An 8,298-nucleotide genomic window follows, 5' to 3' on the forward strand; every position below is an offset into this window, starting at 1 on the left:
AAAAAAAATGGGTACATGAAATTTAGAAAACTCCAACCAGCCCCGGTGTTAAATCAAAATAGCACCCACGTTTTATAATTAGCTCTCCCTCCAGCCAAAATATTAAAATAATAGTATTTACATTTGATAAATAAATCTATTTCCCTCCAACTAGCCCCGACATTAAATAGCATAAACATTTAATAAATAAACATTCCCCCCCTCCAAATAACCCCAGCAATAAATTAAATAGCATTTACGTTTAATAAATATAACAATTTTCCACAACAATCCCAGGCATTAAATAATTCATAATCACATTTAATAAAATAGACCTCATTTTTCCCAAACAGCCCCACAATCAATAGCTCCCAAACCAATCCAGCATTAAAGTAACCCCACAATATAAAACAGCACAATAATTACCCCCCACGGCTAAATTAAGACCCCCTCCCTCACACACACATTACATTCATTTACTGGCCCCCTCACACACAAATACACATTCATTTAGTATACTGGCCCCCACACACACACACTACATTCATTTAGTGGCCCCCCCCCACACACACGCACATTAATTTGGTATACTGGCCCAATCACACACACTACATTCATTTGCTGACACACACGCACATTTAGTATACTGGCCTATTTACCTAGCTCCATCTGCCCACGCGCTGTGTAGTCTCTTATACATTGGTCGGCACCTGTCACGTGGTGCACGTCCCATGTGACAGCAATTGAGAGCATATCACATAGTAGAAGGAAGGGAGAGGGGACGGATCGTTAGGATCCGCGGTCAATCGGAGAAGGTGTCTGGTCCTGGGGGAGGGGCCAGCCACCATGTATGGACTATGGACCGGCCCAAAATCATCCTTTTTTGTTTGGCCCAGGGGGCATATGCCCCCTGCCCCCCAGTCCAGCACATAGGATATTTTCCTTGAACGCACAAGATTAGAGGGCCCATAATTAGACATTCTGTAAATGGTGATGGGATTCTCGGCGAATCACGCCATTTTGGAGGGCGGAGGGGGCGGGGCAAGGCCAATCGTGTCATTTTGGCCCCGCCCCCGCGATGTGAATTACGTTTTACGGGGGGACCCAAATGACGCAATTGGCATCATCCCGCCCCCTCCCGCCCTCCAGTCACCTCCCCTCTCCGGGAGTTGGTAAGTATGTGCAGTAGTGTAGGTGAGGTGACTAGCTAGATTGCTGTTCTTAGCAGAGTGCTGATTAAAATTGAGAGGTGTTTGTAGCTGTCATTGTGAACTGCTTTCTGACAGCTGTCACCTGGAGCTAGTGTTTGATAATGGACAGGGGTATTCATTGTGGTAGATGGGGGCATATGCTTACTTGTGAGAAGCTGAGAATAAGTGTGTATTCTGGTGCCATCTAGGGTTTAACTGCAATGAACTGTATATGTTACTATAGCCCTTGCATTTCAGCCTCAAAATGTACTATTTACAGCATCTGTGGCCAACTAGTGGCTCTTAAGCCACATGCAGCTCTTTGTGCTTTGAAATGCGGTTCCTAGCCGGGAGCATGATCGAAGCACAGTGCTCTGGGTGCCAGCAGAAGCAGAATGGAACAGTCAGCTGCTCAAATGACTAGGAACAGCGGTAACATGTTCCCTACTCTGCACAACGCAAAGAGGTCACAGTGTCACAGACATTCCAATCAAGGAAGGAGGAGAAGAGGGTGTAGTGTACTCTTCGTCCTTCTTCTGTGGGGCCTTCAGCAGGTAAGTATGGGAGGTGTGAGAGGTAAGTAACGGGCATGTAAGATCTCAAGGCATGTGGTGAGACTGATGGGCATGTACGGAGACCTGATGGCATTTGGGGATGTCTATTGGCTTGTGGCGGGGCATTTGAGGAAGTCTGATAGCATGTATGGGGCATGTGAGCAGACTTATGGCATGTGGGGAGGTTTGATCGCATTTAAGGTGCATGTGGTGAGATCTGGTGGCACATGGGGAGGCTGATGTGTGTATAAGGCACAGGTGCAGAGATCCAATGGCATTTAAGTGATGTGGTGAGGTCTGGTAGCATGTGCGGAGACTGATGGGCATGTGGGGAGGTCTTTTTAATCCCCACTTCCAACAGTTCTCTCCACAGCGATTGTGGATGCAGTAGCAGCATGAGCTCCTATGAAGAGATTGTAAGCAGTGATTTAAGAGCAGTGAGGTGCAGATGATTATTGTAAACATTTGGCAATGTTGGATATTTCTATTTTGCTTATCAAGATATTATAAATGTTGTTATATTTTCAGTGTATGTGTGTACACTGTATATTTATGTGACAACATATTTATAAAAGGTAAAGTTGGCTCTTTGTGGTTTCTGTAGATAATCTTTGGTTTTTAGTCTTTGTTTGGTTGCTCCTGGTTTACAGCAACATTTTGTTTGCATTGTGAAATTAGTTTTGTAAAATAAAGTAATCTTACCCAGAAGTTTAAGGAAATGCGATTTTATCCTTATTTTTGGAATTATTCTGGTAGGTGTAGTATCTCAACAATGAGAGCACCCACTGATTTTATAAAAATGTATAAGAGGGACATTTAAAGAGGTTGCACACACTTCCTTCTGCTTTTGACAGGTTTTGGCTGAAGAACTGAGAAAAGGGGCGAGGGCATTCAGTGGTATAAATGATGGCATGTGATTGGTATTGAGCAGTGTTTAATTTGTGCTGAGGCACACAGGAATGCAGTTCTGACGCTTCTTTTGGCCCCATAGTTTTTAATCCTTAAGTGTAATTTTTAATCTACTCCCAGCATAGATTTTGTCCTCTGGATTTTGCTACTACCAGTCTAGGCTGGCAGCACTAGGGCTGATTAATGGTGGGCGAGGATGAAGAGCACTTTATTTTCATACACAAGAACATCCGTGATGATGATCATCAGCATGGATCTTACACCAAGAGGGAAGGAGCCAGAACAGATACATCTCCTATAGCATATTGTGTAAGGAGTGTTACCACACCTACCACCTCCCCTGTTCCACCACTCTAAGCATAGAGTAGCATAAGTGGGAAATACGTCTCAGTCTGAGACATAGATTAATAGATGTGCCTGTAATAGATGTGCATGCTCTCTTGTAAAAACTGCTTTTTGTGCTTTTTAGTTGGACTTACTCCTGACTCATCAAGAACCACTAACATAGAGTTCAGACCACTCCTGCTTAATTTTAATATGCAAATTAGGACTTCCAGTTCTATATTCAATGGAATCTATTATGACATAGTTCCAGTGCATCCCTAAGTTATTTAACATACAACCCTTTCATTCTTGGAGAGAACAGGTCACCCTGCCGAGGAATGTCTTCTTATTTAGCTATGCCTTTTTCACTAATAATTATGGTGTTCCTCTGTTTGTCTAGGAAAGTGAGGGCCGGATTAAGGGAATGGAGGCCCCTGGGCTAAGGGCGTCTCCATTCCCCCGTGAGGCCCCCAATGTGAGCCCCCCGCCCCCCAAGCACTTACCTGTCAGTTCAGTCCTCCGTCCCCGGCCCGCTGTAAGCTCCTTACTGAGGAGATCTCGCGAGAGTTCACTCGCGAGATCTCCTCAGTAAACAGATTACTGAGCGCCAGGGACGGAGGACTGAACTGACTTTGCTCAGCAGCATTGATCGGGCTGGCGGCGCCCCCACCCCCGGACCGATCAATAATGCTGCTGAAAACTTTGAAGGGCCCCCTGGATGCCCGAGGCCCCTGGGCTATAGCCCAGTTAGACCTCTGGTTAATCCAGCCCTGAGGAGAGTGATTATAATTAGCTCCACTCAATAGTTCATACTGCACTATGTGCTCTGCTGAATCTATTTCTTCCATATGTCAGAGTTCCCCTACTTCACCATCACTGGCAAGTCAGGGGAGCTGTATGGGGGGAGGGAGCGTAGTGCAGTATTGCAGTTCAGCTTACAAACCAAGTTGACCTATTAATATACATAGTATGCTATTATATTATCATTGTCCCTTTTTCAAATACATAAATTCCCAAACCTAGTAGCAGGTTCTCTTTAAATACTTTAGTGTTGTAACAAATCAGCCTTTTAAAACTATATATATATATATATATATATATATATATATATATATATATATATATATATATATATTTATTTCACACACACCTGCTGCAAAGCTCATATGGTATATTGGTTCAAATGCCTGTTGTATACCTATATTGTAATAATTGTAGATATACTTCTGGATTAAATACAGCATGTATATTGTATGTGTCTAGTTTTACATGATTGAACAAGCAGAGGAAACCAGAGAGAGCAGTGAATCGAGTGATACAGGTAAACATGAGTGAAAAGGTAAATAATTTTGCAAAGTGTTGATATTTTTATTTATAATTGTGTATTTACTACAGCATGATTTGCTGCATCTTTACCAAAACCACATTATAAATGAAATGTTACTTACCTTAACAACTGTGTAGGCTGTCGGCTGAATATAAGGAAGCTATAACAGTTCAGGTCTTTCAATCCCATCCACTACAGCACAGCCTGGCTGAACATAATTAAGGATAGCACACAAAGATCATTGAAAGCCATGTATCACCTGTGATCTGTGTTTATCAAACATTTAAGGGGAAGCTGCCATTCTTTTTAAACTGTTGTATAAATTAAATACAATTGTAGTTCACAATGTATTTGTTGTTTTATTGTTTACTACTTTATGTTGCTCATCCACCTTAATAGACAGGTTCTCCTCATTATCACCTGTCAGCTAAATATTTTAGTTCACCTATATATTACTTATATTATTGTATATTAAGTGTTGGGACTGCCAGTCTGATATTTTTTCATCCATAAAGATAACTTTCTTACCCATTAGTAGAAATTACTTGTAGACAACTAATATTTGATTTACCATCACTGTTTAGCAGTTCGAGATAGGACAAAGAAATATCAGCGGAATACTACTTGCAGCGTTCACCGCTAAATAGAGTCTGTAAATCAAAGCCATGTTTATACATTAATATAGTTCCAGTCCATCCATGGTCATATGCCTACAGATGGGGACTTCTCACCCTGAAGTAATTCCCTGCATCCAGTCTGAGGGCCGGGGTAACTTGACAGCAAATCAATTGTTCCATACTTGTCACGATGAGGATCATCATACTGTGTGCTGTCAGTGTTACGTTAATCCATGCCTTGGATGCTCCCACCTACAGATAGGGCACACTAATTTAAGCCAAATGGTATAAGTCCACTGAGGCTGTCACGTTCACATAGACGCTGTAGCGAATGGGCAGAGCGGTGGCACATTTCTCCATGCCACCATGCATAACATTGAGTTGTTTGCCTAAAATAAAGTTTCCTCATTTGTATTCTTATGACGTGTACCATGGTGATAACCTAAAGGATAAACCGTCTCCTTATATTTTTGTGACCATCGTCCTTTCCTCATCATTTCAGCAAGTGATATACACTGCTGCCATTTCTGGATCAGAGGTTCCCACTTGCAGACAGACGAGTCTTGAGCCCTAATGGAAGATGAGGCGGCACATTTTCTCCACAACAAACAGGTTACATCTCACTGGTTGTCACAAATAAACTACATTTGTATTCTTATGACTTGTAGATTTGACATACAAATTTAGAAAATAAAACCTGTATACCTTTGTTCTTGGGCGTAGAGAATGTTTTGGAGATTGAGCACACACTGGTTTCACTATAATTGGAAACTATAGCTTAGTATATTTTGTGGTGTATTTCTGGCACTGCGCCCAGGGGCTGTGCCCCATTACATACTCTCTAAGTGCCTCATGCCCACGATTCCATGATCCACTCATATTACACATAGGCCCTCCATACATTACAGAGAGACTCTGTCCGCTGCAGTCACCAACCCAAAATTACACAGACCACCCAACCTGTGTCACCTCATATTACACATTAATCCCTCCAAAAACACCACCCAATACACAGCAGCCACTCCAAAACCCTGTCCGTGCCCCTCTTCCTCCATTCATCATCATCCAGGATTTGTAGATATTTTATCTGGGCACTGGCCAGGCTGACTGATTACCTGCTGACAGCAGTCTCAGTGAGGTCATACATAATTTAGAAACTGTTCATAGGCTCACTGACTAGTGATACAGGTCACATGTCCTTAGCCTCTTGTGTGGCGCCGGTCCCAGTGACTCCGATACTGAGGGAGAAAGCGATGTCATGGGTTTGATTCTGGCCAGGGACCTATGTGATTGTATCGTCTCCCCATGTTTCTGTGGGTTTCATCTGTGTAGTTTGGTTTCCTTCCACACTACAAAGTCATACTGGAAGACTAACTGGCTTCTAACAAAAATAACCCTAGTGTGTATGTCTATATGGTATGGAATATAGATTGCAAGCTCAAATAGGGCAGGAACTAATGTGAATGATTATATATTCTTTGTACAGTTCTCCATAATATGTAGGCACTAAATAAATAATAAACAATCTGGTAACTATCAGATGACCATGGGAGCTGGGGCCCTCAGGGTAGCATTAACTACTTAATGTCAGATCAGTCTGACTGCCCACTGCTCCTATGTGAGATGGAGTCTCATGACGTTGGCTACAGATGAACCCGTGTAACATGTGCCTCCACCCCACAGTGTGAGACAATGGGCAGCACGGTGGCCTAGTGGCTAGCACTTCTGCCTCACAGCACTGGGGTCATGAATTCAATTCCTGACCATGGCCTTATCTGGGTGGAGTTTGTATGCTCTGCCCGTGTTTGCATGGGTTTCCTCCGGGTGCTCCAGTTTCCTTCCACACTCCAAAAACATACTGGTTGCTATCAAAATTGACCCTAGTCTGTCTGTGTGTGTACATGTTAGGGAATTTAGACTGAGAGCTCCATTGGTCAGGGACTGATGTGAGCGAGTTCTCTGTACAGCGCTGTGGAATTAGTGGTGCAATAGCTGATGATGATGATGATGATGATGATGATGATGATGAATGTAGCTGGGACAGAGCCGATCCTGGATGGATCTCTGTAACTCTTTACCTTTACCTCCTAGTGGGAATGGGATCCCTTAGAGCTGCAGGGACCCAAAGCACTCTTGCGCTGATGCCAGGGTAGTTCTGTCCCTGGTCGCACAATCTGTGTTAATAAAAAAGCATCAACAGAAACATAGAAAACAGTGTGTTTTTGCTTGTTTTATTGCAACAGGCAACCTACTTAATTATAATGCCAACAAAACTCCTCTGGTCTGGATGTGTTCCTTTACCAAAATATGTACGAAGTTTAAAAAAAACACGTACCCCTCATTGTGTAACTGTTGTTCTACTTGAAGGCAACACTTTTTTTGCTAGACATTTTAAACTTATATTTAAATCCAAGTTAAGCATTTTTCCCTCCAAATATTTTCTGTATCTGCCCTTAACCTCTCCCCCCATCCTACAATTAACACAACTATTTGCCTATGAGTCAGCAATAGGGGCTCTTTTATGCATCTGACACACCAAAAATAGGGATATACGTATAAGGGACAAGGAAAATGCATATACAGTACCCATGGACTGGTACTTAACTGCCAGAAAGCACTTCACAATTTGGTGTTCATGTAGACACAATTAGAAACTCTGGAGATAAGTGGAAACACCATACAACTGGATCCTGGTTATCTCTCTTCATAGGATAGGGCAGCGGTTCCCAAAGTGGGTGCCGCGGCCAGGTAGGGAAAAACCCCCCCAAAAAAAACCAACTTACCAATCCGGCGGCGCCCAGGACCCAGCATCCTTCCTCCTTGCTTCTCATTGAACGTCGGGCATGACGACATTCAGTTACAAGCGGCGGGAGGGAGGAGGATGTTGGGTCCCAGGCGCCGCCAGATTGGTAAGTATTTTTTTTTTCCCCTCTTCCTGGTCCCCGGGATGCAGAGGGCACAGAGTGAGATGAATGGAGATGAAGGAGGGCACAGAGTGAGATGAAGGAGGGCACAGAGTGAGATGAAGGAGGGCACAGAGTGTGTGTGGATGAAGGGGGGCACAGAGTGTGTGTGGATGAAGGAGGGCACAGAGTGTGTGTGGATGAAGGAGGGCACAGAGTGTGTGTGGATGAAGGAGGGCACAGAGTGTGTGTGGATGAAGGAAGGCACAGAGTGTGTGTGGATGAAGGAAGGCACAGAGTGTGTGTGGATGAAGGAAGGCACAGAGTGTGTGTGTGGTGGAGGTGAAGGAGGGCACAGAGTGAGTGTGTGGTGGAGGTGAAGGAGGGCACAGAGTGAGTGTGTGGTGGAGGTGAAGGAGGGCACAGAGTGAGATGAAGGAGGGCACAGAGTGAGATGAAGGAGGGCACAGAGTGAGATGAAGGAGGGCACAGAGT

The sequence above is a fragment of the Mixophyes fleayi genome, chromosome 1 (assembly GCF_038048845.1).
Source record: "Mixophyes fleayi isolate aMixFle1 chromosome 1, aMixFle1.hap1, whole genome shotgun sequence".
NCBI classification, from domain to species: Eukaryota; Metazoa; Chordata; class Amphibia; order Anura; family Limnodynastidae; genus Mixophyes; species Mixophyes fleayi.